A 27,802-nucleotide genomic window follows, 5' to 3' on the forward strand; every position below is an offset into this window, starting at 1 on the left:
AAAAGGATCCCTAGGGCACTTAGAGGATTATCTTCTAATCTTGGGCTACTGTGTAAAGGAAATTCTTGTTTAGTCTTGTATTCTCTAGGAGTCATCAACAATTCTGTTTGCTTGAATTTATTTGGTTGGTTGGTTAAAATAATATACTCTCCATCCATTTTCAATATACATCCATAAGGGATGACTCAGCTCCCAGCAGAATAACATGAATAATTTTCAAAGGTTTTGAGCTTCATCAAAGTCCTGAAAGCCTCACAACCTACACCACTAGGAGTAATAACTGCTGCAGAAAGCAAAGAGAACAGAGAAATGAACAAACAGGAGAAGAGTAGGCAGGAAAGTGTGATAGAACATGACAGGTCTGGGAGGTCATCGAGTCGGAGACCTTGCCTTAATGCATCTTTGTACTGTAGAACTAGCCCAAGTGATTTTAAAAAAAATTACTTAGGCTCTAAAACACTTAAACATTTCCATCTACAAATGAAGAAAGTGAAAGTAGTACTGGCTTTAGAGTTGAATACTTGAGAACTTGAATGTCACTTCTACCACAGGGTAGCTGAATGAGCTTGAGCAAATCTAATCAGTTCTCGAGATCTTAGTTTCTTCATCTGTAAATAGTGAGTTAGAGAGAAAAATGAAGATCTACTCTGAATAGAATGTTGCCAGCTACTTGATTATTGCTTGAAGAACTGGAATATATCCTTATAGTCTCTTTAATTTTTTCCCCAGTCTGTACATTTCCTGAGAGTTACATTCTCCATCTGATGTCCCCATGTTGTGTAACTTACAGGAAAAGAACAGCTATCAACCACACGTCGATTGGTGAATGAAAGCTTTGGCTCTAGTGTCTAGCAGACCTGGTTTGTTTTGCTCCATGAGACACTAATCTCATGACCTTGAGCAAAATGTTACCTCTCTAAGCCTCAGCCCCAACACCCATAAAAAGGATATAATAAGAATTCAAATGGTTTTATGAGCATTAAATGAGAAACCACATCCCAAGCACTTAGCACAAGTATTCAGTGTATGTTAGCTATTATTAACATGCATAATTTTAGACTAGGTAAACAGAACTCCAGGAAACCACACATTTATATTTATGCAAAAGTAAATATTTGTAGGGATGCAAGATCAGTGATTTAGTTTATTAATCAAACATAGATGAAAATAAATAATATTGAACTTAGCAAAGCCCAAAGATAGAAAGATGTTCACTACAAATGATACTTAGGGAAGTAGTATAACTATCACTTAAGGGAAAATTAAGGTTTGGGGAAGCTATTGCAATAGCTTCCTTACAGTCTTCCCCATGTTCAGTATTATACCCTCCAATCCATGTTCCACAGAGCACATAAAATAGTCTTCCTAGAATTCAAATTGACCAACTTAGTCTCCAACTTAAATCCTTCAGATAATTTCCTTGCCTTATGATGAAGTCCAAATTATCTGACGTGACTAATAAAATATCATCAGTCTGTCTAGCTCTGTAAGCTTTCCTCTTTCTACTCTTCAGCTCCTATTCTACGTCTTGGTTATACTTACCTTTTTTCAGAAAGTGGGACAGAAAACACTCCATCTTGCTTATGGTCTTTGCACCTGCTCTTTCTTCTACCTGGAAGAATCTGTCTTCTCCTTGACTGTCCCCAATGCCAACCTTCCCTCCCTCTTTTGTGTATCTAACTTCAATTATCCTTCAAGTCTTAATTCAAATAGTTTGATCCCCCTCTTCAGAACTTTGTGTTCCCCCATCTTTTTTTTTTTTTTTTTTTTTTTTTTTTTGTGGTACATGGGCCTCTCACTGTTGTGGCCTCTCCTGTTGCGGAGCACAGGCTCTGGACACACAGGCTCAGCGGCCATGGCTCACGGGCCTAGCCGCTCCGTGGCATGTGGGATCCTCCCGGACCAAGGAACGAACCCGTGTCCCCTGCATCGGCAGGCAGACTCTCAACCACTGCGCCACCAGGGAAGCCCGTGCCATATTTCTTACTAACAACTCTGAACCACTTGTGGCCATTTCTACACTCTGTCTTGTACCATCAGGGCTAGAAGACAGGAAGCCACCCTTCCCAGGCTCTCTTGCCATCTTTTGATACTGTGAAGGGTAAGGCAAGGACATATTATTAGAAGATAGAAGGGAGGCACAGGGTGTTCTGTTTAGGGAACAACAGTGACTGCAGACTTGTGCATGCCAGTTTCTGTAGCAACAGTAGTGGTTGTGTGGGGGTAGCATGAGAAAACCACCAACATCTGCAGCACGTATGCAGCTCTGTGGCCTCTTGCAGCAGCAGAAGCAAATTAAGGGCAGCACCCTGGGTAGTGATAGCTGCTTCCTGCAGTTCTAGAGTTTTGGGCAAGAATACCACACTTCCCTTTTTTCAATCCTTCAGATTTTCCAACAATATTGTTATCTAACTCTTAGTATTAAATTCCTCTTGCTTGGAATACCTACAGTCATTTCCATTTTCCTAGCCAAAGCCTGATTCATACAATCATTCAATGCAAGGTCCCTGAGAACTTGGACACAAAATGATGCTCAATTAGTTCTTTAAAAAATCAATATAGGAAATAAGGAATGCTCCACAGTTAGTGATCTAGCTATGACTTCAACTGAAGCCTTGTACAATTCCATGCTTCCACATTGATTTTCAAGATGAATGAGTGTTTGAAGAAGGAGCCCGACAGCATGTGTCAGACCCAGAAATGGGGTTAGCTCTACAGATTTACATTTACATATTGAGTTGAATTGTAGTCCTGTTCATCCAAATGTTAATCTATTTTACTGAAGTATATTTTCTTTAGTTCTACTAACTATCTAACCATCTAATTGCAGAAAATTGTGAATTCATATATTTTATATATAATTTGACAAACCTTGAAAATAGTAGTCTTCTTTCAGGTTGGGTGATATGTATTTGGGTTAAATAACAATGGGGTAACCTCATCCCAAGCGTGGTCAGAAAATAGAGTGGAGTATAGAGATGAAGATTTGAGGGAAAGAAATATATTTAACTTAACCAATTTAAATTGTTCATGGTACAGGAATAGGATGTAAACACATGCATATGTACATACTGGGTTGGCCAAAAAGTTCTTTTGGGTTGGAACTTTTAGCCAACCCAATATATAAAACTATATTCAATTCCATGTCATTTTATACTATTTATGTTTATTTTTTATTTTTATTGGAGTATAGTTGCTTTACAATATTGTGTTAGTTTCTGCTTTACAGAAAAGTGAGTCAGTTATACATATACATATATCCCCTCCTTTTCAGATTTCCTTCCCATTTAGGTCACCACAGAGCATTGAGTAGAGTTCCCTGTGCTATACAGTAGGTTCTCATTAGTTATCTATTTTATACATAGTAGTGTATATATGTCAATCCCAATCTCCAATTCATCCCACCCCCTCTTCCCCCCTTGGTATCCATAAGTTTGTTCTCTACATCTGTGTCTTTATTTCTGTTTTGCAGATAAGTTCATCTGTACCATTTTTCTAGATGCCAATTATAAGCTATATTATATGATATATGTTTTTATCTTTCTGAGTTACTTCACTCTGTATGACAGTCTCTAGGTCCATCTATGTTGCTGCAAATGGCACTATTTCATTCTTTTTTATGGCTGAGTAATATTCCATTGTATATATGTACCACATCTTCTTTATCCATTCCTCTGTCGATAGACATTTAGGTTGTTTCCATGTCCTGGCTATTTGTAAATAGTGGCAATGAACCTTGGGGTGCATGTATATTTTTGAATTATGATTTTCTCCAGATATATGCCCAGGAGTGGGATTGCTGGGTCATATGGTAGTGTTATTTTTAGTTTTCTGAATTAACACAAATTTATTGGGAAATCCATATTGATGGTAATATACTAGGATTAGATTGAGAAGAAGAATGCTTTTTATGCTTTGAGGAGAGTTTTCAAGAGGGAAAACAGAGAGTCAGAAGCAGTGTCCCCATGAGAGCATTTAGAGGTATCAGATGGATTATGGGCTGCGAGAGTGATTGGAGTAGTCCATTCCTCAGCCTGATCTTTCAACTCAATTGAGTCCAACAAATGCACACACTATGAGCCCAGTGACTGATACAGGCAATAGCTGGGTGCCTCAAAGATGTTTGATATAATCATGTTAACTCACTCCTTGTAGTCTCTGCATGCTCATATTTGGGTTCATTTCATCCCCAGCTTCTGTTTCAAATCTTTCTTGTATTTATATACCTCTTTTTAAGCCTTTGATCTTGGGATTTGCTCTGTTCTCTTCAGCTACTGACTTGGTTCCCACTCAGAACTGGCTTGGATTGTCTTTGGTTTAAGAGCCATGCCAGCAGGCACTATAATTTCTAATGGTGAGTTCATTTCTGTCTGTCTTGCCTCCTCTTTCAATATTGAGGGAGAAGTAGAAAGGGGGTTTAGACAGGTGGAAAAATAGAGTGGAATGTTTCAAAATTATGCAGGACTTTATAAATAATTGGCTAAGGAACATAGCAGTACAAAATTTAAGAAATTATTCATTCATTTTTCTTTGGAGAATGCAACATCCTTTGTAAGGAAGGGACAACTGGTGTCCTACCTTCTACTTGCTGGCCACCATTCACCAGCCACCACCAATGATTTCCAGCATGCATAATTATCTTCAATGGAAAAAATAAAAAGGCTTGAAGGCTTATGTGGAAAGATTTAAATTCTTAACTCTCCCATTATAAGTGGCTACAATTCTACTTCACAGTGCATGTGAGCAGGGATAATACAAGACTACCCCACAAAATATTCAAATTTTAATTACTTGACAAAAAGAACATTCCTGTTTTCAATTCAGCTACAGAATAATTTCAGAAAGGCAAAGTCTTACTAAATCATCTCTTAATTTAAATTTAAGTTAACTATGCAGGCTCTTAACCCAAACTCAATAAAAAATGGTGCCCACGGGAAAGAAATGAAGGGAGTGGTATAAGAGAGAAGCAAGTTTATGGAATGAAAGGAAAAACTCCTAGGAAAAATAAAAATGTATATATGCTGTATGAATACCACAAACATTTATTAATGGGTGGGCCCATGCATAAGATAAATGATTTGACCCAGACTAGGTAGGAGAATAAAACTCATTACAGAAGACATACATTCATGCATCAATCATCAAACATGCACTGAGGGCCTAATGCACAGCACAAACGCTGTTCATGAGAGACTATTACCCATAGAGTAGCGAAAACAATCATTTAAAAAAATATTTAAATGGGATTGTGCTATCCCTTTCCATGGATTGCAATTGGAATAAAGTCTAAATCCCTTGCCCTAGCCTACAAGACCCTATAGGAGCCAACCTATCCATCTTTTCAGCTTCATCTCCTGCCTCTTGTTCTCTCTTTCACTATGTTCCTGTCAGGCTGATTTTTTCTTAGTTCCAGTCCTTAGAAAACAGAGCCAGGCCAAATCTTATGCAAAAATATTTTATTTGACTGTGTCATCTCAGGGAAACAAGAGTGAGAAAACATGGGCCATGAAGTGGGGAAAGAGAGAGACCAATTCAAGGTGGTACGTGACCAAACTGGCGATGGAGCCGCAAGAAAGTGTGCTTCTCGTTCAGGCTCCTGGGCAACTTATAGAAACCATAGGGAAACCACAATCTATCTTAGAGTTTGTCAGGGAAGGAAGGATAAAGGATTTATCAGCTGCTTCCCTCCTGTCTTCTGTCTAATTGGCCAAAGTCTTCCCTGAAGAGTATTGACTTCTGTTAACTTTTGCACTATCAAAACCAGATGCCCTGGACAGCTAATGGAAAAACCTGAGCCCCTGTGGGCCCATCTGGTTGCAGACCTGTGTGCTAGAGCTGCTACAGTTCTGTCTCAGCTGGCTCAGAGGAGAACTTACCCTGTGAGGCACAACAAATTGTGGTGTAAAGAAAGTAGTTGTGCCATCAGTGGTTTAAAATCATAGGGCTTCGTGACTTTGAATATCACAGGAGCTGTTATGGGGGCTGGGAAGCAAGCCGGCAGCTGAAGCCTGGTATGAGTTGGAGTTCTCTAGAGAAACAGAAGCAATAGGAGGAGATTTAATATAAGTGATATAAGCTCACACTATTATGAAGGCTGAGAAGTTCCACAGTCTGCCATCTGGAAGCTGGAGACCCAGAAGCTGGTGGTACAGTTCAAAGGCCTGAGAGCCAGAGAGATGATGATGTATATCTCAGTCTGGACCTAAAGTCCTGGGAACCAGGAGTGTCAAAGGCAGGAGAAGATTGAGATCCCAGCTGAAGCATTTGGGCAGAGAGAAAATTCAACTTTCCTCACCTTTTCATTCTATTCCGACCCATGATGGATTGGGTGATGCCTATCCACATTGGGGAAGGTCATCTGCTTTACTCAGTCCACCTATTTAAATGCTAACCTCTTCTGGAAACTTCCTCACAAACACATGTGGACATAATGTTTAATCAGATATCTGAGCATATTGTGGCACAGGGAAGTTGATCTACAAATTAACCATCACAACTGCAGACAAATGAAACTCAAAAGATCTGGGGTATCTCATAACCTGGGTCCAGTCCACCGGCTTTCTGCTCTTGGCAAAGGCCTAGCTCATTCTGAGATTAGGACTTCTATACTGTGTCCTACACATGGGACACTAGTTGTGCCCTCTTGTGAGAAAATTTTCCCCCAGGTTTTCTCATCCTTGGGTCTTGGCTCAAATGTCATATCCTCAGAGAAGCCCTCCCTCACCACCCAGCCTATAGTAGTACCCACTCCCCTAGACTCTCTTTATCCTTTTTCCCTGTATTTTTCATTTTCATAAAACTTATTACTACCTAAAGTTATTTTATTTGTTAAATGATTTACATGATTAACATCTCCCACAAATTATACGCTCCATAAGGTAGGGAATTTATCTGTCTTGTTCATTATCATATTCCCAGTTTCTAAAATAAAATTGAGATAGAGGACATGATCGATAATTTTTATTATATTTGAGGATGAATAGAGGGAAAAGATAATAAAAGATACATGCTCTTCACCAAGATATTGTGGGGAGACAGATATGCAATATTAAAATAGTGTGATAAATGTTGTTTGCAATGAAGTCAGGGTGACAATGATCCCACCAGAGACATCATTTCAGACTGAATGTAGAGGTCTCACTGAGTGATTGATGTTTGAGCAAAGTCTCACAAACCCAGAGGGAGTCAAACAATTAGGCCAAGAACCTTGCATTTACTGGTTCAATGCCAAGGTAAAGCTTAAGATCCTCAACTCTACCTGAGTTTGAATCCTGCTATTCTAGCACTAGCTCTGTGGCCCCAGATTAACCAGATAAATACTCTTTGCCTCTGTCTCCTTATAAAAAAAAATAATAAGAAGAATTGTATTATTAGCAGTCATCATAAGCTTGGTGTGAAGAATAAATGAGAACATGCATACACAATGCTTAGCTCAGAACCTGGCCCATTGTAAATGTTCAAAGCATGTTAACATAGTACTAGGGCTAATACTTGTTACTTTCTGGATTACCTAAGAAGTGCCAGGCATTAAAATATTTCGTGTGTAGGATGACAAGCAAAGCAGACCAAGTCCCTTCTTCATAGAGATGTCATAGGCTGGTGATAAACAAACAGATAATTTAAAAGTCTTTTTACAATGCAAGTGTTGTGTGTGAAGCAATGAAGCAGGGATGAAGAATACCCAAGAAGAAGTCAACTAAGGCTCACTGAGGGGATGACTTTTAAGCTGAGATCTGAAGGATGAGCAGGAGACAGTCACACAAAGAGACAGAGCAGAGAATTCTAGGACTAGGGAGCAGTGAGAACAAAGGCTGTGAGTTTTGAAGGTAGAAAGAGAGTTGTGTCTGAAGCTCTGAAAGAATGATCCATTTCTGGAGGGCAGAGATAAGGGTGGGGAGGCCTGAGATGAGGCTGGAGAGAGGAACAGAGATGGATCTTGAAAGCCAGCTTAAAGGATTAAAGCACAATGGAAGTTCATCATATGGCTTCAAGCAAATGAATAACAAAACCTAGTCAGATTTTTAAAAGACCCCTATGGCCCCTATGTGGAGAGTGGCTTGAGGTAGTCAAAAGTGGGAACAAGGAGGCCAGTTAGTGAGTAGTAAATAGCAGACCCTAGACCTGGAGGTTGACTACACAAGATATTTGTCATTCAGATGGTTTCTTTGGAGCCACTGGAGATTTGCACCTCCTTTCTGGTGGCTGCTTCCTGCACTGCATGAGGAGAAGATGATGGACGACTGTACTCCAGAACCGTGGGGGCAGTCCATATTCAGAGCTAAGTGAGTCTTCTTTGGGACATTCACAGACACCAATTTTTATGACCCTTCTGAATTTTCATCATAAATTGCTAAGTCAAAGTTCTTTAGTCACGGTGGTCAACTGCTTTAGTGGTCAAAGTAATTAATCTGTTTAATTATCAGGTGACACTTGTTAGATTTTATTGCAACCCTCTGAGCCACCCCCTCCCATAAAACTTGACCTGAGTCTAATGACAGAGAAGACCTGGTTAAAAATCACAAGCTATTCATCAAATTGTAGTACTTCTTTGTGGAGAAGCTAATGGCTTAGTGTCAAGGATATCAAACATCAGTTGAAGTAAATTGAAAGCACATTATCTCCTGTGATAGTATAGATTTTATTTATCGAAAATATGTTTTTTTTTAAATCCTTGCCAATTGCCATAATATGTTAACTGCTAAAACATCATTATCCAAAGATTAAGTTAAAATAACATCATCGTTATTACCATCATTATTGCCATCATCATCATCACTATCATCATCATCATCATTATCATCATCATCATTATAGTACAGCAACAAAAATAATAATTAGCACACACTGCGATTTCATCATATGCCCTAGACTACACTAAACATTCTGCCTATTGATGTCTTTTAATCCTCACAACACCACTGTTAAGTAGATCCTGTTATTCTCCATCTTTTTTTTATAAGTGAGAAGACTAAGGTTCAGCAAGGTCATAAAATGTCTGCAGTATCCCCCAACTAGGACGTGGAGTTGGTGCTCAGACTCAGGTAAAGACTCCAAAGGCCATCACTAACTACTGTCCAAATGATTTCACTGCACCTTGTTTCCAGTGTAAAGAACAGCATCACAATTGGGAGAGGAGTTCCAGAGACATTGACTTAGGAAATATCTCTAAGTGAAATTACCTTTTTGATCTCCATTTTCCTCCATTGTGTAAAAAGGGGGTTGAATGAGATCTCGAGTGTTCCAGTGCTGTGTTGGACTGAAATTTCTCCTCTTTTCCTCCTCACCCATGGAGGTCTCATCATCCACCACACTTTGGGGAAGTGCACTTTGTAAAACATTTTATTTAACAGTTTAGCAGATGTCATTATGACATCCGTAGATCTTCCTCACTGAAACATCAGAAGAGTAAGGATGTGCTTCCATCTAGTCATGTGTCTGTGAATGACTGCAAATCAGCTGTTAATCTCTGGGCATCGTCATCAGAGTAGCTCATCTGATAACTTAGAAAATAATGAAAATTGTTCACCAGGTCTTCATAGATCACCAGGTAGGTTCTGAGCAGCATCAAATTACTTGTTACTACTAAATCTGAAAGAGTATACTTCCAAACTTTGTCTTTATGTTTCTTTTCTCAAAAGTAATGTTTCTTCAAAATAATTAAATCAGGATCTACTAGCAATATCTGTGCCTCATGTTCACTGAAGTGTTATTTATAATAGCTAAATCATGGAAACAATGTCCATTGATGGATGAATAGATAAAGAAAATGTAGTATTTGAACACAACAGAATATTTTTCAGCCTTAAAAAAGAAGAAAATCTTGTCATCTGTGGCAACATGGTGAACCTAGAGGACATAATGTTAAGTGAAATAAGATAGTCACAGAAGAACAAATACTGCATGATTCCATATATGAGGTACCTAAAAGAGTCAAACATAGGGAAACAGAGAATAGAATGGCATTTGCCAGGGAGTGGAGAGAGGGAGAAATGGGGAATTGTTACTTTATGAGTATAACGTTTCATACATGCAAGGTGAATACGTTCTAAAGATCTGCTGTGCAACATAGTATTTATAGTTAACGCAGTATTGTGCATTTTAAAATATGTTAAGAGACTTCCCTGGCGGTCCAGTGGTAAAGACTCAGTGCTGCCACTGCAGGGGGGTGCAGGTTTGATCCCTGATTGGGGAACTAAGATCCTGCATGCTGTGCAGTGAATCAAAAAAAAACACAAACTATATATATATATATATATATATATATATATATATATATATATATATATATATATCTCAAGAGAATAGATATCATGTTAAGTATTTTCAACACAACACATACATACACACACACACACAGATACACGACACAAAAGAACACGAGGAAAGTTTTGGAAGTGATAGATACTTTTAGAAACTTGATTATGGTGATGGTTTCATGGGTGTATGAATACGTCCAAATTCACCAAGATGTATACACAAATGTGTGCAACTAAAAAAAGTTAACATAAGGAGTCATTGCCCAGAAACAGGCTCATACTGAGAGCATCATTATGAAGCAGATACTTCTTACTTCATCTCTTGTCTGTTCATCTTTGCTGGTCTAAGATACTGGCAAGAGTTGGGATAGCTCTTTCAGATCTGTTGCCAAACCCTTGGTTTTCATCTGCTAATGATGTCCATGTGCATTCTGCTTTCAAGTCATTTTCAATTCTTTCATAATTCTTGTAATTGCTTATGTTCTTCATTGTTCTTCACTTGTCTGAGCCAAGCCTTTTTTCTCCTTTCTTACCTTCCATTCTCAGATATACCTTCTCCTATGCATTCCTCAAAACTCGGTTCTCTCTCCAGAAAACAGTCTTCAGTTTCTCTTTGTTCTTCTAAATCTCTTCTCCTCCTTCTCTCTGACCATTTATTCAATAGTCACACATTAGACCAGGTTTTTTTGTTTTTTGTTTTTTCTAGGTGAAAGGGATTTAGAGAGATTGTTATGCTGAAAATCATTGGTATACATTGTTGTGCTGGTAGATGTGTAACAACTGGTCTTCAGAAAAAGAAAAAAAAAAAGCCCTGATTTGTAGAATTCTCAGATTTTAATGGTGAAATCCTTCCACTATGGCCAACTTCAAGCTACCAACTTAACTTCACCTAGCATGGAATTGGGAAGAAAAGTACAAAACGGGCTCTTGCCAGAGCCAGCAGGCTACAGCCCAGTACTTTTAACATGCAAGTTCTGATATTTCATTTAAACCCAAGTATATTTAAAACAATATTAATGATGTGTAAGTATGAAACTCACAGTTCCCTTAAGTTCACATGTCAGATTAATATGTTAATACTGCACGTGTGTGACTACAGTCAGGCAGTTGTGCTTAACTTCCAACTCCTCCTCACCTAGGCATTGGGGATATCAGCCAGGAGTCCCAGGGAGTCTCGTCTGAGACCTTCTCTCCTTTCCTCAGACAGGTTCTAAGTCATGCTATAAATCAGAGTTCTTGATGTCCATGTATATCACTTCACAGATGTCTCTCTTTGAAGTACAGTCTTACTAACTTTATTGCACAAATATAAACATCTATTGTTTTATTTGTATCCCTTATGGTTGCCACAGAAACCTGTGCAAAATAGGGAAGTTTAGGAGGTAGAAATCTAATCTAAATCTCCTCCCCGTGTTTCCTAACCTGGATGATTAGTGTGACACTAAATTCCTTTTTTTGTTATAGGCAGACTGAAATTATATTCAGAGAGAATGCTGCTGGGCAGTTTCTACCTTTTTATTCAGGAGGTAAAATATCTGTTTTCTGTCTTTCTACTAAAACCTATCCATGACCCAGCATCTGAAATTAATAGGTGAGGTCACCTGTTAGCTTGACGAGTATTTTCATGCCAACAATTATCTACATGATCTTTAAATAACATGACCTTCACTTTTCCTGTATCCAAGCTCTTCTACCTCATGAGGTTGTTGTGCATATGTAGTTGATCTTGAGAAAATTTATCTAAGGATAATCTGGAATTCTCAATGAGAAAATTCTCCTCAACACACTAATGGGATTCATTTCATCTTCAGAATAATAAATAGTTTTAGTCAAATGTAAGAAAAAAATGATACTCTTTACAACCAGGTTGAAAATCTGAGTTCACAATCCATCATTGCTCTTTTCCATTTACAGGCTTATTGAATATATGCACCTAATTTTCAGCCTTGCAGGCCATTACCTAGGAAGAACCTACTCAAGTCCTAGGAACACATAACACTCACAGAGAGTTTCTCATACTTATAATTACATACTGTCTGTCTCACACACCTGTTTTTTCTGACTTTGTCACCATGGTGGAGCAGAGATGCTTGCTCTACTTTATCCCCTACTTCAGTCCCCAGACAAACCTCACCTCTCCACAGCCCCTGTCCATACTTGAGATAGGTCCTCATTATTCCCCTGATTCCCATATCATCCCCACTGCAGCTCATGACCCTGCAAGCTGACAAAATGATCTTACACAGTTCAAATCTGATCAATTTCCTCCTGGAAATGTCTGTCTTCCATCACTTAAAGGTACAATACACCATGACCATGTGTGAGGCACATTCACAGCAAGTCTATCATGAAGCAGGGTTGGGAGAGAAGGAAACACAAAAAGAGGAAAAGGAAAAGAAAGAACAAGCTTTTAGAAGAGTGGCAAAAAGAGAAATGTGCACATTTCCTTCAGTATTTCACCAAGACAAAGAAAGAAAAAGGGTGGCAGGTAACAGAGTGCTTGAGAGCTGGTTCACATGTGTGATAATATGTGGGAGTGTGTTCATACAGAAGCAGGAATGAGCAGTGCAGAGAGAGAGACAGAGAGAGAGAAACACAGAGACAGAGACAGAGAGATAAAGGGAGAGAGAGAGAACAAATGCATGTGTGTCATGCATGTATTTTTGTGTACATGCTTGGTGAAAAGTTGGATGAAATTACTTCAGTTGAACTGCAGAAGGAGAAAAGGGAAGAAGAATGATTCTGTGCAATTCTCTCTGTCAGAAGAAACTGGAGGGCTCAGTTAAACATTTCATCCTATTAACCTGGGATATCTTGGTGACTGCTTTTTGGTCTTTATTTATTATTTTTTTCAGAGTGATGGTAATGAGAGAACAGGGGTATAGTTGAGAGCATGGAGCTCAAGTTTTCTGGCCAGTAGGAAAGGCCACATGAAACTTGCTATTATATATGGAATGCTTATCCACATTCAGTTCCAACGTGCGTAGTGAACATAAATGTAATTGCATCAATTACTGCAGGGTTGTTTATAAACATAGAGTTTTACCTTTAACAGAACCCCACTTTGGGGATGGAAAGCCTGAGTTACAAGGAAGGCAAGTAAATTAGCTGCTAGTAGAATATTAGAGAACACACAATAAGTGCTGCCCTTGTGAGATCCACAGGTGGGTTGCCTGGCTCAGCTCTCCTGATGGAGAGAGATGGAAATGTCATCCCTGGCAACAGGAAGAGAGGACTGAAGGGACAAGTAGCTCCATGCAAAAGCAAGGAGGATGAGGACTTAAAAAATCTTAAAGGTGCAGGAGAGCCTATTTCAGGGAAATTGTGATGTTTTAGGTGTGGGTGAGGGTCCTATCACTTTCAGAGTACAGTTGAGCTGTTCTGCAAAGAAACTTTAGAAAAGGCGTTTTGTTTGTTCATTTCTTACAAGTAAGCCTAAATGTGATTTCCTCATCTCTGCTTTCCTTCCCTTTTATCCTCAAGTCCTTTACTTGTGTGCTTATTTTTACTTCTCCTCTTTGTTCTCCTTCTTTCTTCTCCTATCCTTCAATAGCATAGACATATTTTAAAATATGATCAAGTGTGATTTTTAGACTTAGTGAGTCTCACTCTTCCTCATCCACTGAAACAGAGTGGCTACTATTTCAGAGAAGCAGAAAACCAAGATGAGAAAGAGGGAAAGTTATTTAATGTTTTGCTTTAAGAAATAGGCTCTTGAAACTCATTCAAGAACCAACATTATACAAGCAAAGGCTTTTGCTTGGAAGAATTAGACTCTTCTGAGAGATAGCAGTTGACCAAAGTTCAAAAGCTTTCTTTTAAATTTCAAGAATCATGGACTAGCTAGTTAAGATCACAGAGTCTTACTATTAGCCATAAAATAGGAAAGATGGAAGATATAACCTAAGGCAATTCCCTTTACACAGAAGAGTAACACCATTTCTGCACTTGGCGGGCATGTTTGGAGCATGTCAGAGGGCACACAGCCAGAGGGAAAATGATACCTAACTCCATGAGATGTTGCCTGACTCCACTGCTAAATTCTGAGCCTTGTCCAAAATGTCAGGAAAACTTACTTTGAGAATAAGTCTGAAAGGAGAGGGTAATTCTGCCTTCTCCCCTTCAGAGATGCTCAGGAGGACACTTTGCAGGATGTCCTGTACTTAGGAAAGTTGAAATGGTACAATGGCTTATTTAGACAAAAAGAGGGCTGAGAATCCTCTTCTGGTTTCCCATGGTTTGTGTAATATGTACTCAAATATCCAAGATTTCCTGCTTGTACTAATGAGTAGATATGGAGGTGCGAGTGGTCTCACTGGGCTAAAATTAAGATGTCAACAGGACCACACTTCTTGCTCTTTTCAGCTTCTAGAAGCCTCCCACATTCTTTGCTTAGTGGTCCCTTCTTCCATCTTAAAAGCCAGCACCATGGCATCACTTTTACCATTCCTCCATAATCATATCTCCCCCAGATTCTCCTCTTCTGCACACTTCTTACATCATAAGGTCCCTTGTGATCATATTAGACCCACCCAAATAATTCAAGATAATCTCCACACATCAAAGTCAGATAATTAACAGCCTAAATTCCATCTGCAACCTTAAATCCTTTTGCCATGTAAAGTAACATAGTCACAGGTTCTAGGGATTAGGAGGTAGACATCTTTGAGGGGTCTTTGTTCTCTCTACCACAGAGAACTTCAGGCTGGAGGCAGTTACTAGAACACGGGAGACAACATATATCATCAGCAAAATGAGCAGCTGCCAGAAACAAAGATTTGGCTTAGAGACCTTCATCCATTTGGCCATGTAAACTTCCTACTGGGCCCAGATAATACTCTGGGAGAAGGGAAAGGAGAGGAGAAAAGTAGAAAAAGTCATGAATAGACAGAATTAAGCTGAAAACAGTCTATGATTTAAACTGGAAGAGACGGATAACATTAAAATGAGATTAAATTTTTTTGCTGACATCAGTGGAACTAGAGGGCTTATTATCAAGTTACTTGAGTTATAGAAAATACAGAAAATTACAGGCATGTATAGGATAATAGCAGTATATAAATTTCAATGCTACTACATTTTCTTATTTTTATATCTCCTTTCCTACTCAATTTTTTCTCCTCTATCTTTTCTCAATTTTCTTTTTTTCTGCTCAGCCTCTCCAAACCCATTTAATTCTTTTCTTATTCTTTCAACATCCCCTTTCTTTTCCTCTCCTTATAACTGTATAACTTCTCTTCTTATCCCTTTCATTCTTTTCTTTCTGTTTTCTTGCATCTAACCTGGTTACAAGAAGAGAGATGAAAGGTGAGACCATGCCTTATTCATATTTTTGTCCTTAAGACTTAACAGGGATCCTGGATGATAGCACATGCTCAATAACAATTTATTGAATAAATGAATAAATAAGTTGAATCCTCAGCCATGCAGTAAGGAAGGGATGCTTCAAAATGTCAAAGAACACTTCTAGTGTTCTGAAAACACAGAAAATAGCTAGATTGCATTAAAAATAATGTTAATTATTTCTCCCTTTAATGACCCCAGTTTCTCCAGCTGTCAAGTGAATAATCACCTTTTAAACATGACAGCTTAAAAAAAAACTTTAAATTATAACCAGAAGATGGCAAAGAAGTCAGGCTAACTGGAATTAAATTTATACAGAGGAGTTTTCCTTCTTACTGTTGTTTAAATAGGTTCAAGTAAATTGAAAAAGCAAGAAACTTCCAAATTGATAAAGACAACAGAATGTGATTGCTTCTCCCAAAACTAAGGGCTGGAGGTGAACTGATCAGGAAAGAATTATTCTAAAAAACAGCAAGCCAGAGTGCTCTTAAATTGTGAGGATAAGCAGGTTTCTCCCTCTGAAAAGAGCCTGCTGTGAAAATAGTTCACCGTTCCCTGAAGGGCATGCTATTGTTCCAAATTATAGGAGGGTCTAAAGTATTGGCTGAACACCTCCTGGTAATCATATTCCTATAAATGTCACTTTAAAAAAAAAAGGCATTTCTGATTTCATGAAGTTTTTGTAGGAAAAAACCCTGTCCAAATGAGACTCTAGACCTGAGAAAGCAAGATGGGACTAAAGAGGAAAGGAAACAACCAGAGTGGGTGGAGAGCCAGAATAACAAGGCGAAGCCCTTGCCTTGCCGTTGAGATAAGTATCTGGTGTTACCTGGCCACAGGTGAGTAGGTAGAAGTACTGAAGCAGCTGGGCAAGACGATACAAGTGAGATTTTTTTTTTCAGTTTTTAGAGAGGGTGATATATTGCATGCATTGTTTTATATAATCATTTTCTATAACTTACCAACATTTATAATATGATGCTCATTTTTCAGAGAAGGAAACAAAAAATTGATAAATTTTCAGTTACTTGACCACGTCATACAACTTAATGGTGGACCTGGGATTTGAACTTGATTCTGTGTTACTAAGCCTGTGTACGTAATCACTATGCTATATGAGGAAATAATGCCATCCCTCTCTACAGTTTTTTTTTTTGGGGGGTTGTTATTTGTTTGCTGTTACCTTTGTCTATACAGATAACATATTGGCCCATGTAGAATTTACATATGTTCACTGGAACCATAAGTTAAAACACAGATCACCCTAGTTACAAAACACGGGTCAGAAAACTAAGGTCAGTCATCACCATGACAATCATTACAATTGCCTTTTACACCCAGCAGGCTGGTCATGGTCATCAGATTGTGGAATCTAACTACTGCCTCTTGCAAATTTTTCTTGGTAACTCCAAAGCAGGATATTGAAACCATGGATATTGCAGAAGGAGGAGAAATGTCTCCAGAAAGCCTAGAGCAGCACAAAAATAGTCTTCAACGTACTTCTGCCTTCCAAATGTTAGGTGTGTGCAAGTGATCAATAAAGCTCTAATTTGCCTTCCAAATGTTAGGTGTGTACCTGTGATTGGTAAGGCTATAATTTGCATTTAGAATCCTAGCTGTGAGGGAATCTTGGAAAGGTAACTTTTACTTTTCAGTTTATGGAATTAAAAAATGACATAACAGAAGGAGGTGAGAATGGATGCTGGATACAAGTTTTATACATCCAACATATGCAAGAAATTAAGAATTTTGTTTTCTAGCCTATACTGTAGAGGAAAGCAAAGATTAAAGGATAAGAATGTGGGCTGATGCTGAGTAAAGTGTCTTTCTTAGAACACAATGTATGTCATCCAAAGAGAATTAGTATCAGGTTCTTCTCAGAAGCAAGCTAAGAAAAGTTTTACCATTTCCCACTGAGGTTGAACTTAGAAGCTCATAGCTCTAAGTGCTCTTGGCAGCCATCTTGCAACCTCAAGAAGAAATAAAGCTAAGAAATAGAGAAAAAGTACACATCCAGAATTACATCAGTTAAGTCCCTTTATCCAACCACACTTGAGGCCACATCTTCCCTTCAACTATTTGTAAGTTAATAAATGCCATTTAAAAAAAATTCAGCCTTGTTACCTGTTACTGTCAACCAAAAGTATCTTAACTGAGTCCTTCCACAATGTTGAAGGCAAAAGAGACCTCAGTTCTTCAGATATTCAATTATAATATAGAGCAACAATAGTATTAGGGCCAGGGATAACATAATTATTCCAATAATTTAATCTCAAAAATAAGCATGATAAACAGAAGCAAATCTAATTAGTAAGTAAGGTAGATAGCTTGATTGGTACACAGAGCAAGGTTCTGTTTCCAGGGCTGCTACCCTAAGAAGAGAGAGAAACCATGACTAAAACGGAAGCCAGTAGGCAGCAGAATGGTCCCAACTGGAACACTCAGTCCAATTAAAGCCCTAGTCTCTAAGGAAGTAATGGACTAGAACTCTAACAGAATCGAGAAACATTATCTTTACCCAGAAAAAACTGAGACACTGCCTTAACCAAATAACATATTTCTAGCTTCATAGGAAAGTAGCAATAAAATGTTATTTTTGTTTGTTATGTTTTGGAAATTTTGGAGGGTAAACATTACTAATAAATATTCACCAGCATTATTTATTTTTTTCCTTCTAAGCACACAGAGGGTGGTATTTCTCAGCCACTCTGTAGCTGGTTAGAACATGAGAACTGTTCTAGTCAATAAAATATGATCATAAATGACACATGTCACTTCTGAGCAAAGACCTAGCAAAGCACATGCATCATTCTCTAGTCTCTTTCCCTGACTGAGGAATGCCATGGATTCTATGTGAGGCAATTACAAGATGGTGAAGCTTTTGTGATTCTTTGACTCAGAAGTCATTACCAACCCATGTGAATCATGTGATGTGAGCAAAAGATCAACTTTTGTAGTGTTAAGGCACAGAGATTATGGGGGAAGGATTAAAATTTTACTGTTGTGTTATCCAGCATATACTGGCTAATATTGAGGTACTAATATGAAATGAGACAATCTCTCACCCTATTACATTTTGAGCAGGAGCAATAATTCCAAGACAGAGTTAGATCAGGCATAGCCATTTGTGCTTACCATGGAACAGGTTCCAAGGTTGATAAGACTAAATCAGACATAGTAGGATCTTAGAAAGATCTTCAACCAATGAGGAAGAGTCATGGTGGTAAAATGAAAAATAGACAAACATCAGAGCAAGATCAACTCTAGTTTCAAATACCAGCTTTGCTACTTATTAACCGAGGGTTAGCCTATCAAATTTCAAGTATTTCTTAACCTCAGTTTACTTATCTATAAGGCAGAAATAAAACTGCCATTCTTGTAAGAATACTGTGAAAACTTATTTAGAACACATGAAAAATACTACAGGCATTCAATAAATTCCCTCTTGCAGGTAAAGAAATCAGTGTTCTCAAAAAGTGAAATTAATTAACCAAGATCAAAGAGTGATTTACTGAAGAAGCCAGAAATAGAACCCAGTTCCCCTTATTCCAAACCCCAGAACAGTTACCTTCCTCTCTACAGACTGCCTCTTCATATAACTATAGAGTCCATACAATTAAGGATATGAACTATGCATTCCCCTTTATGTATCATTAGCATCCAATGCAGTCAATCAAGGTGTGTTGAAAAACTGACCAAACATGAATATGTTGAAATTGGTGTCCTCTCATGACCATCCTCCTGCTTCAGGGTTAATTTGTCCCATATTCAGCTTAATGTTAGCTTCTTGAATATATTGGGAAAAGGGAGCACTTATAGTCTTCCTTTTGCTTTTATAAAAAAAAAAAGAAGTAAAGTGTATTTAATGTGGCTGATGTGAGTTGACACATACTCTTTAGACTTAAGTGTTCTCCAAGATGAATAAAATGTCTCCAAGAGAAATGAAATATCCCCAGGCTAATAGGATAGAGAACTCTTCACCTGTAGTTCACTGGTTCAAATTCTCCCTGATGAGGTCAGTAATGAGTCATCCTATCTGATGGCTGTTCACTGACCTGTGTAAAATGAGTTGGAGGTCTTATTTCCATGCATAGAGGACACTACCTTAAATGGAAAACAACACTGACCAGCATCACAGCAAAGTTCGGTGTCATATGACAAACCAAATGGGAAGAGAAGTGTTAATGCTCTATTTGGAGGAGAGAAACAAGTAGACCAAACATTGTTTTCTGGCCACCAGAGTGGGGGCATGTCATGGAGAGAGGAAGTTGACATTGAAGTTCTGTTTCTTTTTAGACTAGGGAGAAATTGTCCTCCTAATTCCTTAAAATGTATATTTATTGTACACATAGTAATAAAACTTTAAAAAATAATCTTACCGTAGTGAAATGATATATTCTTTATCCCCAACTTATCACATTTCCTGGTGTCCACACCTTGTCTAATTCCCTCCCACATTGACCCAGTGATTAGCCACATGATTTGCTTTAATCCATGTGGAAAACAACAGATGTGACACAAATAGGAGCTTGATAAATCCTTGCACATTGGGATTTGCCTTTTTGAATGCAGTTGCCATGTAAAGAAGTTCTATTTTGTTGGGTAGGTTACATAGATACCCTCCAGCTGATAGCCTCAGCCAGGTAAGGACACCCAGGAGAAATAAACTCTCAAGAAACCTCACATCTGATGAAAAATTCATGAATAATCCCATCAAAAACCATATGAGCTGAAATAAACAGTCTCAGCTAAGCCATGCCTAATTTGCCATCCCACAGAATTGTGAACAAATAATTAGCTGTTGTTTTAAACCACCACCAAATTTTAGAGTGTTTTGTTGTACAGCAAATACTAACTGATACAGAAATCAACGTTCTGACTCCACTGCGGATTAAGGTTTACAGGAATCCCTTTACAATAACAATTCACTTGTTCGTTTTTTCATTCAGCAAATATTTATTGAGCATCTTGTATGTTCTACTCACTATGATACTTGCAGTGATGCAGCAGTAAAAGTTATACGAACAAAGCACCAGATGAGACACTTTTCCTCATAGAGCTTCAACAGAGGTCCCAAACCGATGGTCCATAGTGCAAGTGTGGTCTACAAATATGTAATTTTTGGCTCACAATGTGCTTTTTAAAATATTGATTTAAAAATTGGAAGCTTTTACATTACATTTGGAAGATAGAGATTCTTTTTCACACTCAGAAGAAACAGAATCACTGGGTCTGCACTTCCATATGGTACAATTGGCTGAACTGAGTAGTGGCTGCTCTTCTCCTCCCAGGATGGGGTATGAACTCTCCAGATTCACAATTTCTGTCATTGCCTGTATTCTCCATGAATGTCAAGACTAGAATTATTTATCTTTATTAATTTTTTTTATTTTTGTAGAATTATTTCATTTTGTTTTGTTTTCTTTTTTGCCTGTGTGGTATCTGTAGGCATCTAAGTCTAAGACTCCCCACATACAAGATCTAGTGGAGTACAAAGACATGGTCATACAGAAAAAATGAAAAATGTAAATATAAAATAACATTAGACACTGAGTTTAACAATGAATAAATTGACAGCTAATTCAGGTTTTCCGAGATCCAGTAACCTATTCCTTTAACTCTGTATCATAGAGATTTAGGACACTCAACATAGCATTCTAAGAATTAGGTATAGCAGGTTACAGGACCATGTTTTAGGAAATAATATTAATTTCTTTACGTGCCCATAGATACCATATGTCACAAAACTCTTATGATCTAAGAAAATTCCTCAGAAAATCACGAGCCTGCACTGCAAGTTGTTCAAACCTGAGCCTACAGAGCTTAGTCAGGTAATGTGAAAAGGAGGAGAAATACCACGATCCTTCAGGTCATCAAACTCCATGAGGAACTCAACTGGAAAAGATTTCACACTGACCTTATGTTGCTGATGTATTCAATGTATTTTCCTTCTGACCCATAATCTGGACCTATTTTAAGATTAGAAACTGAAGAAAACAAATGCATATTTTATTAAAATTGATTTATAGAGAGCTCCTATTCTATAAAAAATAACTTTTGTATAGCTCCTCAAAATCTGGATCTCCAAGTTGCTCAGAAAGCATTCTCAGCTTTCCATGGTAGCTGGCAACCCCCCTGCAATCATGTCACTTTTAGATAATACTTTGGCTCTATCTTCAAATCTTATGGAAAATAATTTAGAAAGAGAAATACTGGAGAGATGGTGGATATGAAATAATGTCATCATTATCCTATTATTTATAGTGCTGCTCAGCACAAAATATCCATTATCAGCAATGCCTTTGACTCTCAGCTTATAACTCTCTAGATTTTGTTTATAAAAGTCATATTTTAAAGGGGTGAATTGTCATCAGTTGGCATTGGGAAAGGCTTGTTGTTTTTGTTTCCTCCTGTTAGGATTTTGTTATTGTTGTTGTGACAATTAGAAAAAATATGTCTCTTGACATTTGAGTGGAAACTACTACATGATAGACTATTTCAGGAATTGGAAAATTTCAATCTGAGGGCCAGATCCAGCCTTATACATGTTTTGTATATAAAGCATTATTGGAATGCAGTTATGCCCATTCATTTCTAAATTATCTATAGCCACTTTTGTGCTACAGATGCTGAGTTGAGAAGTTGCAACAGAGGCCCTATGGCTCACAAAGTCTAATAGATTTACTGTCTATCTGGCACTTTACAAAATATGTTAACTCACCTCTTGACTAAGATGGGGAAAGGGCAGATCATTTTTATCAGATCAAGTAAAGCTATGAATAAAAATAAAAGGTTTCATAATCCTATAAATGATTTAAACAAGACAATTATTAGAGCAAGAAAAAATAATATCAGACCATCTCATACAATTCCCTCAATTACAGATGATGAAACTGTAGTAACTTCTCTCCACAGAGGACCTTCCAGTGGTTTATGCCTCTCAGTAGTCACACCCATATGTGGCCCTCTCCCCTAGAATCCAGCTAGCCCTGTGACTAGTTTTTGAGCAGTAGAATGCAGGTCACATATCAATGTGGCCATGTGTGACTGCCAAGGCTAGGTCTGAGGAAACCTTGCCAACAGTTGTGACACAAAATGGTGTATTTTAGAAGAAGCATGTAAAGTACAAAGGAATCTTGGCCATCTGTCTGAAAAGTCAGGGAAGGCTTTGCAGAAGAGGTGACCATTACATTAATTCTTAAAGGAGAAGTAACACTTTGCCAGACAAACTGATGAGAGATGGTTAGTTTGAGAAAAGAGGATGACCATGAGCTTTCTAGACAAGCAGAAAAAAGTTATGGAGAAATGGCAAAGTTTTTTTTCATGCAGTCAACATCACATTTTCTGTAGCTTCTACTCATTAGTCCTCGTTCCACTCATTAAAATCAATCAGACAATGTCTAATACACACTTCATTACTTTTAGAGGGCAAAGAACACTCATTCAAATCTAAATAAATGCGTGCATGTGTGTAATGTGTGTGTGTACATATATATATATTTGAATGGAATTTGAATTTTCAAGTGTAATTTGAATTTGAAATCACAAATACTACAGCTGATGAAATACATATGACATTATAAATAAATAAATATATATGTGTGTATACAGATACATTTATATATTTGAATTAAATATAAATATATTTAATTCAATATATTTAATTTATATATGTAAAATGTATGTGTATATATTTCACCAGCCACAGAGTTTTAAAACATTTCTTGAGTGCGGACTAACATGAAAAGCCACTTTTCCAAAGGACAGCACTTTGGTCATTTAAAGGCCATTACCATGTTCTCTCTAAATTTTCTCCTACCAAAGACAATTTTCTTGAGGAGCTACAAGATGGCTGAAGAGTAAGACGTGGAGATCATTTTCCTCCCCACAAATACATCAGAAATACATCTACAGGTGTAACAACTCCTACAGAACACCTACTGAACACTGGCAGAAGACCTCAGACCTCCCAAAAGGCAAGAAACTCCCCATGTACCTGGGTAGGGCAAAAGAAACAAGAAAAAACAGATACAAAAGAATAGGGATGGAACCTGCACCAGTGGGAGGGAGTTGTGAAGGAGGAAAGGTTTCCACACACTAGGAAGCCCCTTTGCAGATGGAGACTGCAGGTGGTGGAGGGGGAGAGCTTTGGAGCCACGGAGGAGAGCGCAGCAACAGGGGTGCAGAGGTCAAAGTGGAGAGATTCCCTCACAGAGGATCGGTGCCCGATGGCACTCACCAGCCCGAGAGGCTCCTCTGCTCACCCGCCGGTGAGGACGGGGGCTGGGAGCTGAGGCTCGGGCTTTGGTCGGATCTCAGGGAGAGGACTGGGGTTGGCGGTGTGAACACAGCCTGAAGGAGCTAATGCGCCACAGCTAGCCGGGAGGGAGTCCGGGAAAATGTCTGGAGCTGAAAAAGTGACAAGAGACTATATCTTGCCTCTTTGTTTTATGGTGGGTGAGAAGAGGGGATTAAGAGCGCCGCTTAAAGGAGCTCCAGAGATGGGTGTGAGCTGTGGCTAACAGCGCAGACCCCAGAGATGGGAATGAGACGCTAAGGTTGTTGCTGATGCCACCAAGAAGCCTGCGTGCAATCACAGGTCACTATTCACACCTCCCCTCCTGGGAGCCTGTGCAGCACGCCACTAACAGGGTACCGTGATACAGGGACAAAATCCCTGGGAGAACGCATGGTGTGCCTCAGGCTGCTGCATGCAATGTCACGCCGGCCTCTGCTGCCACAGGCTCGCCCCACATCCGTACCCCTCCCTCCTTCTCCTCCCCGCCTAAGTAAGCCAGAACCCCTGAATCAGCTGCTCCTTTAACCCCATCCTGTCTGAGCAAAGAACAGATGCCCTCAGGAGACCTACACGCAGAGGCAGGTGCAAATCCAAAGCTACGCCCCAGGAGCTGTGTGAAGAAAGAAGAGAAAGGGACATCTCTCCCAGCAGCCTCAGGAGCAGTGGATTAAATCTCCACAATCAACTTCATGTACCCTGCATCTGTGGAATACCTGAATAGACAACGAATCAATGCAAATTGAGGAGGTGGACTTTGGCAGCAACAAAATTTATATATATATATCCTTTTTTCTCTTTTTGTGAGTGTGTATGTGTATGCTTCTGTGTGTGATTGTGTCAGTAAAGCTTTGCTTTTACCATTTGTCCTAGGGTTCTGTCTGTCAATTCTTTTTTTTAAAATTTTTTTCCTAATAATTATTTTTTTATTTTAATAACTTTATTTTATTTTATTTTACTGTATTTTATTTCATTTTATTGTATCTTCTCCTTTCTTTCTTTTTTTTTTTTCACCATTTTATTCTGAGCCGTGTAGAGGACAGGCTCTTGGTGCTCAAGCCAGGAGTCAGGGCTGTGCCACTGAGGTAGGAGAGCCAAGTTCAGGACACTGGTCCAGAAGAGACCTCCCAGCTCCACATAATATCAAACAGTGAAAATCTCCCAGAGATATCCATCTCAATGCCAAAACCCAGCTCCATCCAATGACCAGCAAACTACAGTGCAAGACACCCTATGCCAAACAACTAGTAAGACAGGAACACAACCCCATCCATTAGCAAAGAGGCTGTCTAAAATAATAATAAGGTCACAGACACCCTAAAACACACCACCAGATGTGGACTTGCCCAGCAGAAAGACAAGATTCAGGCTCATCCACTGGAACACACACACTAGTCCCCTCCACCAGGAAGCCTACACGATCCACTGAACCATACTTGGCCACTGGGGACAGACACCAAAAATAACAGAAACTATGAACCTGAAGCCTGCAAAAAGGAGACCCCAAACACAGTAAGTTAAGCAAAATGAGAAGAGAGAGAAACACACAGCAGGTGAAGGAGCAAGGCAAAATTCCATGGGTCCTAACAAATGAAGAGGAAATAAGCAGTATACCTGAAAAAGAATTCAGAATAATGAGAGTAAAAATGATCTAAAATCTTGTAAATAGAATGGAGAAAATACAAGAAACATTTAACAAGGAACTAGAAGAACTAAAGATCAAACAAACAGAGATGGACAACACAATAAATGAAATTAAAAATTATCTAGAAGGGATAAATAGCAGAATAACTGAGGCATAAAAACGGATAAGTTGGGCTTCCCTGGTGGCGCAGTGGTTGAGAGTCCACCTGCCGATGCAGGGGACATGGGTTTGTGCCCCGGTCCAGGAAGATCCCACATGCCGTGGAGCAGCTGGGCCCATGAGCCATGGCTGCGGGGCCTGTGCGTCCGGAGCCTGTGCTCTGCAACGGGAGAGACCACAACAGTGAGAGGCCCGCGTACAGCAAAAAAAAAAGAAAAAAAAAAACAAAAACGGATAAGTGACCAGGAAGATAAAATAGTGGAAATAACTACTCACAGCAGAATAAATAAAAAAGAATGAAAAGAATTGAGGACAGTCTCAGATATGTCTGGGACAACATTAAACACACCAACATTAAAAATATAGATGTCCCAGAAGAAGAAGAGAAAAAGAAAGGGACTGAGAAAATATTTGAAGTGATTATAGCTGAAAACTTCCCTAATATGGGAAAGGAAATAGTTAATCAAGTCCAGGAAGCACAGAGAGTCCCATACAGGATAAATCCAAGGAGAAACATACCAATAAACATATTAATCAAACTATCAAAAATTAAATAAAAAGAACAAATATTTTTTATTAGTCTCTGCTTTACAACAAAGTGAATCAGTCATACATAAACATCTGTTCCCACATCCGCTCCCTCCAGCGTCTCCCTCCTAACCACCCTCCCCATCCCACCCTCCAGGCGGCCACAAAGCACTGAGCCTATCCCCCCGCGCCAAGCAACCACCCCCCACCATCCATCCACCCCACGCCAGGCAGTGTATACACGTCCATGCCTCTCCCCTGCCCCGTCACAGCCCCCCGCCACTATATCCCCAAGCCCACTCCCAGTAGGTCTGTGTCTCTATTCCTGTTTTACCCATAAGTTCTTCATGACTTTTTTTTTCTTAAATTCCATATATATGTGTTAGCATACGGTATTTGTCTTTCTCTTTCTGAATTACTTCACTCTGTATGACAGACTCTAGGTCTATCCACCTCATTACAAATAGCTCAGTTTCGTTTCTTTTTATGGCTGAGTAATATTCCATTGTATATATGTGCCACATCTTCTTTATCCATTCATCTGATGATGGACACTTGGGTTGTTTCCATCTCTGGGCTATTGTGAATAGAGCTGCAATGAACATTTTGGTACATGTCTCTTTTTGAATTATGGTTTTCTCAGGGTATATGCCCAGTAGTGGGATTGCTGGGTCATAGAGTAGTTCTATTTTTAGTTTTTTAAGGAACCTCCATACTGTTCTCCATAGTGGCTGTACCAATTCACATTCCCACCAGCAGTGCAAGAGCGTTCCCTTTTCTCCACACCCTCTCCAGCATTTATTGTTTCTAGATTTCTTGATGATGGCCATTCTGACTGGTGTGAGATGATATCTCATTGTAGTTTTGATTTGCATTTCTCTAATGATTAATGATGTTGAGCATTCTTTCATGTGTTTGTTGGCAGTCTGTATATCTTCTTTGGAGAAATACCTATTTAAGTCTTGTGCCCATTTTTGAATTGGGTTGTTTGTTTTTTTGCCATTGAGCTGCATGAGCTGCTTATAAATTTTGGAGATTAATCCTTTGTCAGTTGCTTCATTTGCAAATATTTTCTCCCATTCTGAGGGTTGTCTTTTGGTCTTCTTTATGGTTTCCTTTGCTGTGAAAAAAGCTTTGAAGTTTCATTAGGTCCCATTTGTTTATCTTTGTTTTTATTTCCATTTCTCTAGGAGGTGTGTCCAAAAGGATCTTGCTGTGACTTATGTCATAGAATGTTCTGCCTATGTTTTCCTCTAAGAGTTTGATAGTTTCTGGCCTTACATTTAGGTCTTTAATCCATTTTGAGCTTATTTTTGTGTATGGTGTTAGGGAATGATCTAATCTCATACTTTTACATGTCCCTGTCCAGTTTTCCCAGCACCACTTATTGAAGAGGCTATCCTTTCTCCACTGTACATTCCTGCTTCCTTTATCAAAGATAAGGTGACCATATGTGCGTGGGTTTATCTCTGGACTTTCTATCCTGTTCCATTGATCTATATTTCTGTTTTTGTGCCAGTACCACACTGTCTTGATTACTGTAGCTTTGTAGTATAGTCTGAAGTCAGGGAGCCT

This window comes from Mesoplodon densirostris, chromosome 1 (assembly GCF_025265405.1).
Source record: "Mesoplodon densirostris isolate mMesDen1 chromosome 1, mMesDen1 primary haplotype, whole genome shotgun sequence".
Taxonomy (NCBI): Eukaryota; Metazoa; Chordata; class Mammalia; order Artiodactyla; family Ziphiidae; genus Mesoplodon; species Mesoplodon densirostris.